Raw genomic sequence first — 9931 nt, 5'->3', positions numbered from 1 at the left:
TACAGAATACATGCTGTAAAATGTCATTTGTAATGTATTCCAGATTACTCAAGGTCAGTAACTTATTCTAAATACTTCGGATTACTTCTCCAGCAATGGTAGATTTCTTCACTTGTTTTGACTATAAAATACACAAGTTAAAAATACATTCTCTGAATAACCTAAATATCTTACGCAGTGTTGTTTCTAAAACAAGAAAAATGAAATTAAGCTTGTTTTAAAGATTTTTAGATATTTGTACAGGAATACAATACAAAAATGATTATCAAAAATATTATTTTTGCCCTAATATCAAAGGTCTTCCAAGAAAAAAAAAAAAAATATGATGCAACGTGAATTTTCTTGATAAAAAAATATGATCTTGCCTGGTAACGTGCATGTAAAATGGCTAGAAATAGTACTTTAGCTTAGCGTAAAGCAGACAATTTACAAAAGGCTTATTTCTATTTCTTCTGCTCCAAACTTACTTTAAATGTACTTCTCTGTCTGCTCTTATGAATGTAACACATCATAGAAATAGTTTCACCGCTGTTCAAATGTACTTTGGATTGCATCATTTATATGTATAAATGTTTTCCATCTGAAAGCACAAAATATTAAATGAAACAAATGACAATAAAATGCAATGTAATCTCTTCAGTAATCAAAACACTTTTTGAATGTACCAGCCCATCTGGCACCAACAAACATCCATGCAATTATCTAATCAGCCAATCGTGTGGCAGCAGTGCAGTGCACAAGATAATTCAGATACGGGTCAGGAGTTTCAGTTAATGTTCACATCAACCATAAGAATTGGGAAATCTCAGTGATCTCAGTTATTTGGAGCGTGGCATGATTGTTGGTACCAGACGGGCTGATTTGAGTATTTCTGTAACTGCTGATCTCCTGGGATTTTCACACACAACAGTCTCTAGAATTCACTCAAAATAAAAAACATCCAATGAGAGGCAGTTTTGTGGACGGAAATACCTTGATGATGAGAGAGGTCAACAGAGATTGGCCAGACTGGTTTAGACTGACAAATTCTATGGTAACTCTCTGTACAATTGTGGTACGAGGTGGACCTACACAATATTAGGCAGGTGGTTTTAATGTTGTGGCTGATCGGTGTAGATAGATAGATAGATAGATAGATAGATAGATAGATAGATAGATAGATAGATAGATAGATAGATAGATAGATAGATAGATAGATAGATAGATAGATAGTTAGTCACCACATTGAAAGATTTACATTTAAATATGGTTAATACAATAAAATAAATGTAAACATGTATTTATTTAACGATTAAATCAATTTAAACTTGTAAGTTTTAGGATTTTGAAAATGTAACAAAAAGAAATGTTATGAATAATTAAAATTAATAAATAAAGATTCTAAACTATTTTACATCACCTATCAAATTTGCAATATTAAAATGATATTGAATATGTTGTTTGGGACATTATCAAATCATGCAGGGATAACATGAATAATCAGATTTTGCACAAACTTGTGGAGTCTGTGTCAACTTGTGTGAATTTTATCATTAAGACAAAAGGGGGCATACTGAATAAGATATTCAATTCAACTTATCACTCAAATTGTTATGCTAATAATATAATTTCTAATTAAAATTTGTTTTTCTTCTTCTTCTTCTAATATTTATTCCCTTTTCTCCCAATTTGGAATGCCCAATTCCCACTACTTAGTAGGTCCTCGTGGTGGCGCAGTTACTCACCTTAATCCAGGTGGCGGAGGACAAGTCTCAGTTGCCTCCGCTTCTGAGACCATCAATCCGTGCATCTTATCACGTGGCTCGCTGTGCATGACACCGCAGAGACTCCCAACATGTGGAGGCTCATGCTACTGTCCGCGTTCCACTAACAACTTACTACACACCCCATTGAGAGCGAGAATCACTAATCATGACCACGAGGAGATTACCCCATGTGACTCTACCCTCCCTATCAAACGGGCAATTTGGTTTCTTAGGAGACCTGACTGAATTTACTCAGCATGCCTTTTATTCAAACTCACAACTCCAGGGGTGGTAGTCAGCGTTAATACTCGCTGAGCTACCCAGGCCCGTAATATATAGAAAAATGCTAAATGCATTTTCACTAATGGTCTCCAAGAGAAAGTACAAATATTTCATGTTGTCTCTCAACTAATACAAGGTCATAAACCTACATGTATAATTGCATGTACAATTAGAGAGAGAGAGAAAAAAACATTGTTTAAAATAGTTTCCAGGACACTGCTATTTCGTCTACCAAACCAAAATGTAGGCCTAATACTAAATGTCAAAACCTGTGGTCTGCTCTGCTGCACAGTTCAGTGACTTAAGGAAGGAAAACATAGGCTTTAGGACCCAGTGCTCTTCTCCCAGCAGCGTCTTTTTGTCCGTTGCAAGTGCGCATTCATTGTGACTTCGCGATTTACCATCTGTAGTGTCCCATGTGGTTCAAGTCAATTAACGTCATCAGCCAGCTCACTTCCCGCAACATTTGAAACCTACATATATTTAAAAACAGTTTCCTGAAATTGTTTTAAGACAAAATAAAATTACACCGTAGAATTGACTTTGTTTTGATCAAAAATGTTGATGAGTTCTTTCTATATCCTCCGTATACACATAAATGTCACTATTATCAATTACATAAATAGCTTTAATTACAAGCAGCTCCATAAAATGATATTAGGCTATATACTTTAAAATAGGCTGCAGGTTTTACACATTTACATTATGCTAAGTATTTACAGTAACATGACTATGTAAAGTGTGTCCACGTAAATGACTGTAAGCGGGTTTTAAATACACTTTGTGTGCGTAAATATCTTTATTAAATATTAAACATTAATATCATAGATTAATATCTCACCCCATGCATTTTTATTTGCCCTGTGAGCCTGTTGAAAGTCTGTCACCTCTAGCGCGCGCCACTCAGCGCGTTTTTCCCGCCGCACATAAGCCAAACTACGCGGCTTCAAAGGCGGTTAAGTCATGACCAGTACACTGAACAACTTCTCATTTGGACAGAATATCACACAGAACCGCTCGGAGAGGATGTCTTTAGATAGAGCAGACAAAAGAAACGGCGCTAAGTTTGGATAAGTGAAAAACAATATCAGGTACTGTTACGTTATTATATGTTGCCAATGGCTATACGGGGACATAGAAAACACTACACTATTTGTTACACGCTTGAGTATTTTCACAGAGTCTACTTGGAATATTTAAGTTTATAGGGCGGAAATAACGAAAATGATGCGACAGAAATTGAGGAATTTTACTAAACTCTAAAGTTTTTTGTTTTGATTGGAGAAGCCTAAAGCACATTCACTTTGGTTAAAAGGGCATATTAAAAGGCGTACCTGTGGACTATCTCACCTTACACCAGCTACTACTGAGGGGAAACACAAAAGGTTTCTGGGAAGGAAACGTATTGATTAAACGAAAGCAGTGGAAACTTCCAGGATATCGAGAGATGCCCTGACAGATATTGTAGTTGCAGCAGCTGTCAGAGCGCGAGGCCCCCTCCTTCTGCACGACTCGCGCTGCGTGTGCGCAAGTGCGCATGACAGTCAAGAGCAAACAGCACCGGAGAGGGAAATTTAAAAATACGTTTTTTTCCTTTGGGAGAACAAGTCGCCCAACCAACAGTAGAAATTTCCTTCGTCTCATTACACAAGATTATCCGCACCCCTGAACATCTTCGGCACAAAAGGTAAGATGCTATTTATTTAATGTTGCCAATGAGTTGTTGTTTTTAATATATATATATATATATATATATATATATATATATATATATATATATATATATATATATATATATATATATATATATATTAATATTCAAAATATATATATATATTCAAAGCGCACCTGTTCTGGACTGTCGTTATAACGTCTGTACATAGATGTCTGGAACAACTTGATGTCTGGCTTTAATAATTGACGGGTTATGAGCAAGAGCAGAAGTTCCTCGTCTATATTTAGTTCTAAAGCCGTTTATGTTTTCTGTTAAATATTGTCAGTATTGTCATAATATAAAAAATTGTGACGCGTGCACAGATTGGCAGGTAACGGTGACCGATGACGTATTACCTAAACTCTGAAAAGTTTTAAAGAAATTGTATTGTTACTGATGTTATTTTCTTTCAGTTCTTGTGAGATTATTGTGTATCCTATATTGTGTCATTACTAATAATCTACTATTCATTTGATAACCTTTGCAATTATCTATTCTTTTGTCTTCATGTGATAAATATTTATATTTAAATTATATCTTATATATATATATATATATATATATATATATATATATATATATATACATATACACACACACACACACACAAATATATAATTAATATATATTCATCACATGAACACAAAATAATACATAATTGATTTTTAAACATTATAAAATTTATTTTATTTGAGAGATGTATTATGCAGAGTAAGGCTGGTGACACATTTCTAAAATGCTTTTAATGTTCTCTGCTTGGCATGGTTCATTTAAATTCATTTTATTTGCCAGAAGATGATTGAAAGTGGAATTACAACCAGGATGTCAGGAATTCATGAAAACCCTGGACAAAATCACCACGCCTCCACACAAGACTACAGGTAGGGGGTGTTTCCTTTGATGGCTGATTCCCATTGCTTTTGAACTCTGTTATTAGCAGATGTGTAGCAGATTAGAGAATACAAAGATAATTCAGGAAGAAAAGGGGAGCTGCTAATCTTAACAAAAAAAACCACCTTCCCTTTTCTGTAAAATAAAGGTGTGTTTTGAGAGGCAGGGAATTGGGGTTTGTGGAAAAAAAAGGAGCGAGAGAATACATCATCTTTGCTCTGAATGGATCTGTCAGAAAGCATCAGCTCTGTTTAAACGCCCGCTGTTGGCACATGGAGGGATTGAGGACCTTGGCGGGGGCCCCACGGGTCACCAAGGAGAAATGGCTCCCAATTAGAATGTAAACGAGGGCGACTTGAGCTCTGATAAACCGTGACTGTGTGCACCCGCCTCCCCCTTTCTGTGGGACACGTAATGGTTTGCATCAATGAGCAAATAAAATCATTTTTTCTTTCACTTGTATAGCTGCACCCTAATGACCGTAAAAAGTCGTACAATACACAGCTGGGTTTACAATTAGACTTCAGAAATGCTAATAAGTACAAGAATGTAGCCCCCTTTCTTGATGATCCAGAATTTGAGTTTGTGGCTTGTTATGTATTTTTTACAAATAAAAAATTTGTAAAAAATACCCTCTCCTCCTAATTAATGAAGCACATTTTTTTGAAGGAATACAATTATTAGAGTTTTCCTTTTTTGTATTTTTATTAAGTAAATCTCAGACCTGCAGTGTAAGATGAAGTTTCCTTAAACAAAAATTATTGTAGAATTAAATGTCAGTTTCAGAGGTTACAGTACAGCCATTGTCTGAAAACATGAGTGTATGCCCTTATCTTAACTAAATTGTTACACGGTTTTAGGACCTCTGTTGGATGATTCAGGTTTTGTGTGAAGTATTTTATTCCCATAACAGTTTGTTTCTTTCTGCCTTAGAAAAACTCCTGAATATAACATTTTATATTTAAGATTATACAATGTGAGAGAGGGTTTGTTGTGGCAAATATTAGTCTTGGAATGTTATTATTATAGAAAGCTACTACAGTACAGAGGACAGATGTAAGTCTAGGATAATATTTGGCAGTTAAATTTTGCTGTGATATTGCTGATGTAGTTAAACGTGACACACTGCAAGAGTAAAAAATATATGGTCTGTTTGGTATATTTTTGTCACTGCAGGTTTGAAACAATACAAAAAGTTCTTATTTAATAACTTTGAAATTTAAGACTGCATAATATTGTTTATTTCACTTTAGTAATAACTGCTATCAATGTGCATTTGTTATATGCCAGATGCAAAATGGAAGGGCTAGGAGTATAGAGAAATCCATTATAATTCCTTTTAATGATACACAAAATAGAAAAGGAATAATTAACACTCGTGAATGAGAGGGAGGTCACATAAAGCCAGATGTTACACTGTCCTGTTCTCTGTGGGGATTTTCAAGGTATCATTTTCATGTCTTTGTATTGTGGAGGGGCGTTAGGAAGATATTAGCACATGACAGTGGTGGTATAGTGCTGTCTGCATTGTCACGTGCAGTGTCTAAGGTTTCGTATAAGAGGTGTGTGTGTGTGTGTATAGTATAATTATTCAGAAGCTCTGAACCAGAGCAACCAGAGTACTCAAGGCCATGTCAGTAAGTTCTTCCTTCAATGCTGTAATTTATTCAGGAGGCAGACTGTGTGTGCACTGTGGCTTGACCTCCAACTCCTTCAACTACCCCCTTCCAACTACCCCCTTAGGTACTGTCTGATGCCTCCAGGCGGGGGTGGGGTGGCAATAGGGGACAGGGGTTGGGTGGAAAGGGATAGGGAAACAGATGGCATCCTATTTCTCTGTTGTGTGAGGCCTGTCATTCCAGTAGATTAATGCAAGGGGTTGGTTAAAAAAAAAAAACGGTAAAGACAATCAAGGAAGGGTCTGGGGGAAACAATAGAGCCACGTGCCGCTGTGCAGATTTGTCTTTCAGAACACAATAGGTGATCATTTTTCAATAGGGCCGGACCAACTGTTGCAGGCAACGTGTGCCACATACCCATGTTTCAAATGATCTCATGCGTTGTTTACATATGATTCAGCCAATGACAGTGAAGAAGGCAGCTGTTAGAGGTTGGTAGAAGGGGAAGGGGGGGTACTGAAGTGTCCAGACTCACAAAATAACTGAAAAGTGATGGTTGTCATAGCGACCCCAATTATTGGACTGAATAGTGAGTGTGTAGAGAAGTCTGAAGAGAATTCAAGAGGGGTTCGCTCCTCTGTTGTAGCTTAGTCCAAATGAAGAAATGGGTGAGTAAATAACTCACCCTACACTAGATTAGATCATAGGGTGAATTGTTTTTATTCCCAATACTAAATAAAAATTAAGGACTTCTCATGTTCCATGTATTTAAGAATATTAACTTATTTACTTTATTTAGGTTAAAAAAAGATTGTAAAAATAATCAGTGGCCATTTGAAACAATTACAAAAATAAAATGCAATTAAATTGATAAAATGCAATTTTTTTTTGCACACAGACTTTTTATTCAGATTTGTTGTGTACTGTTTTTGCAGACTCCTGTCTACAGACACATCACAGCTGAAGAACGAGTTGCCTGGTGATCTTCAGTCCCTGTCCTGGCTCACATCTGTAGATGTACCACGGCTTCAGCAGATCAGGAGTGGGCAATCCGACTTCAGCAGCTCTGCTCAGAACAGCCTGCAAGAGCGACAGACAGGTTAGGAACTTTACACACAGTGTTGTGAGAGGATACAAGTAGGGTGGATTCAGGTAAATTGGGCCACTTTTTTATAATTTGTATTTATTAAGCATATTTAAAAGTTTGCTCTCATTCTGAAGACTTTCTTTGACCTAACCCTTAATGAAGATTTTTATAAAGCTCTGCCTTATCAATAGTAGACTGAATCACAATTTTATAAACAAAATCCAGCTTGAAGAAATCGCTAAATCTCACACCTTTTAAAAACCTTTAGCTCAACTGAACAGCATGACAGTGGCAGGATCTTCCATTCATCTACAAAGTGAATTGCAGCATAGCCCTTTAGCCATCAACAGTGTAAGTAATGATTCAGATTCACTACATTTTCAAAGACACAAATACAGATTATGTATATGCTGTAGTATAGATTCAGGTCTGTATTGCCATTTGTAACTGAGCATAAAGTATCTTATTTAAATTAAAAAAAATTGTAGATGCCACAGTTTTCCCCTGGGTTTCCATGTGCTACATCAGTGTACCAGACTGTGCCTCAACAAGTGCTCACTTTCACTCAGGCAAACCAACAGGTTGGTTCAATGATTAGTATGATTTATTAAAAAGTACCATTATGTGCTTATAACCAGCTTGTTTTAAAATTAAAAAAATTTAAAGGCTGTGTCATATTTCTCAGTGTTCTCCCAATGGACTTTATGGCAACTACAACAGCCAGGGTCTGTTCCCCCAACCTCACATTGCTGCTCACAACCAAGACCTGCAGCCCAAGACTTTTCCTAAACCCATCTACTCATACAGGTGACCTAAGATTCACAGAGAAAAGACATTCATGTTTGAAGAATCTCTTAAACAGTATGATTCTCTGCAAAGGGAGCAAGATTTAATTTCTGCACATTACAGCTGTCTGATTGCCATGGCTTTGAAGAACAGCAAGACAGGCAGCCTTCCTGTTAGTGAGATTTACAGCTTTATGAAAGAGCACTTTCCTTATTTCAAGGTAAGGATTTGTTTAAAAGAAAACCAGAAATCGTATGGATTGAGTTAACATTACATTATATACTGTGCTAGTAAATGTTACTTACATTACATTGTCTGTTACTGCGCTCCTCAGACAGCACCTGATGGATGGAAGAACTCTGTACGTCACAACCTGTCCCTGAATAAGTGCTTTGAGAAGGTGGAGAACAAGATGAGTGGTTCCTCCAGAAAGGGTTGCCTTTGGGCACTCAACCCTGCAAAGATTGACAGAATGGAGGAGGAGATGCAAAAATGGAAACGCAAAGATCTTCCCGCCATCCGCCGCAGCATGGCTAATCCAGGTCTCAAATCCCTGACTGTAATCAGCAGTAGGCAATAAAATGAATGACAAATCTTGATTTTATTGCTAATAATTCATTAGTGGTCAATGGATTTCTATTGTTGACACAACTTGAAGTTGTTCTTGAATTAAATAAACTTTATCAGTACACTGTTGTGAACATTTCTTTAATGTAATCCTGTTTTGATACTTCTTTCTTCAGATGAATTAGACAAACTCATTACAGACAGACCAGAGAGCTGCAGACAGAAATTTGTTGATACTGGCATGACTCGTTTGCCCAGCTGCACCCCAGGCCAAACTATCACAGTGCCAGCTCAGCTGCAACCCCACCCAGTGGTCACTTTGTCTCTGCAGTGCCTCCCCATGCACCAGCACCTTCAACTGCAGCTTCAGAATCGGTCTCGCTTGGCTCCTGCCTCCCCAGTCCCTGCCCAGACACCACCTCTCCACACAGTCCCTGACTTGACAAACAGCTCCCTGCCCCAGCATCCTGCCAAGCAGCCCAGTGATTTCTACACTGTTCACAATGATGTGAATTCAGAGGTGGATGCACTAGACCCAAGTATAATGGACTTTTCCTGGCAAGGTTGGTGTCAGCTAGACACTAAATATTGAATGGCACTGAATGTTTCTTTCTCTTTAGTGATTATTTTTGCTACTTTGTATTAACTCATTCAGTAAAAGTTAAGGAGGGTGCAAACCTTCTTTCAAAAAACTGTTTTTAAGCAACGTCTGTTACAGAATGCTAATTTCTAAAAATCCCTTTGTTGATTACAGGAAATCTTTGGGAGGAGATGAAAGATGACAGCTTTAACCTGGAGGCATTAGGTACACTTAGTAACTCGCCACTTCGGCTGTCTGACTGTGACTTGGACACTGGTAATGCCATGCCTGTCTCCATTGGAGGAGGTCTCCCCTACCCAGACCTGCAGGTGACAGGCCTCTATTCCTCATATTCGGCTATGGATGCCCTTTCTAACCAGTACCACATGAACACACAAGGAGGAACAAAGCCTATTGTTTTGCTTTAATTCCATCCACAAGAAATTAAGCAAGCCAAGCTTTACTCCAGAGGATCATCAATAAAGATTTGTTTGAAGCTTTTCAGTCCTAGCTTTCATGGTGTGACTCCAAAAGATTTCCTGCAAGGCAAATTTCTCCCAAGGCAGCCAAAAACACACAAACCAGGAAAGTTTTGTATAATTATTGCAGAGAAACAACATCAAAGTTGCAACATCCTAATCAGAAATGAATAGTGTTTAT

General features: G+C 37.3%; 1 pseudogene; it reads left to right on the top strand.

Moving 5' to 3' along the window:
- The first annotated feature begins 3564 nt into the window (after positions 1–3564).
- On the top strand, positions 3565–9746 carry LOC127636114 (forkhead box protein N4-like; annotated as a pseudogene).
- Positions 9747–9931: the final 185 nt, after the last annotated feature.

The sequence above is a fragment of the Xyrauchen texanus genome, chromosome 4, assembly GCF_025860055.1.
Source record: "Xyrauchen texanus isolate HMW12.3.18 chromosome 4, RBS_HiC_50CHRs, whole genome shotgun sequence".
Lineage (NCBI taxonomy): Eukaryota > Metazoa > Chordata > Actinopteri > Cypriniformes > Catostomidae > Xyrauchen > Xyrauchen texanus.
The sequence above is the reverse complement of the archived record's forward strand: the minus strand, read 5'-3'. Positions and strand labels throughout refer to the sequence as shown.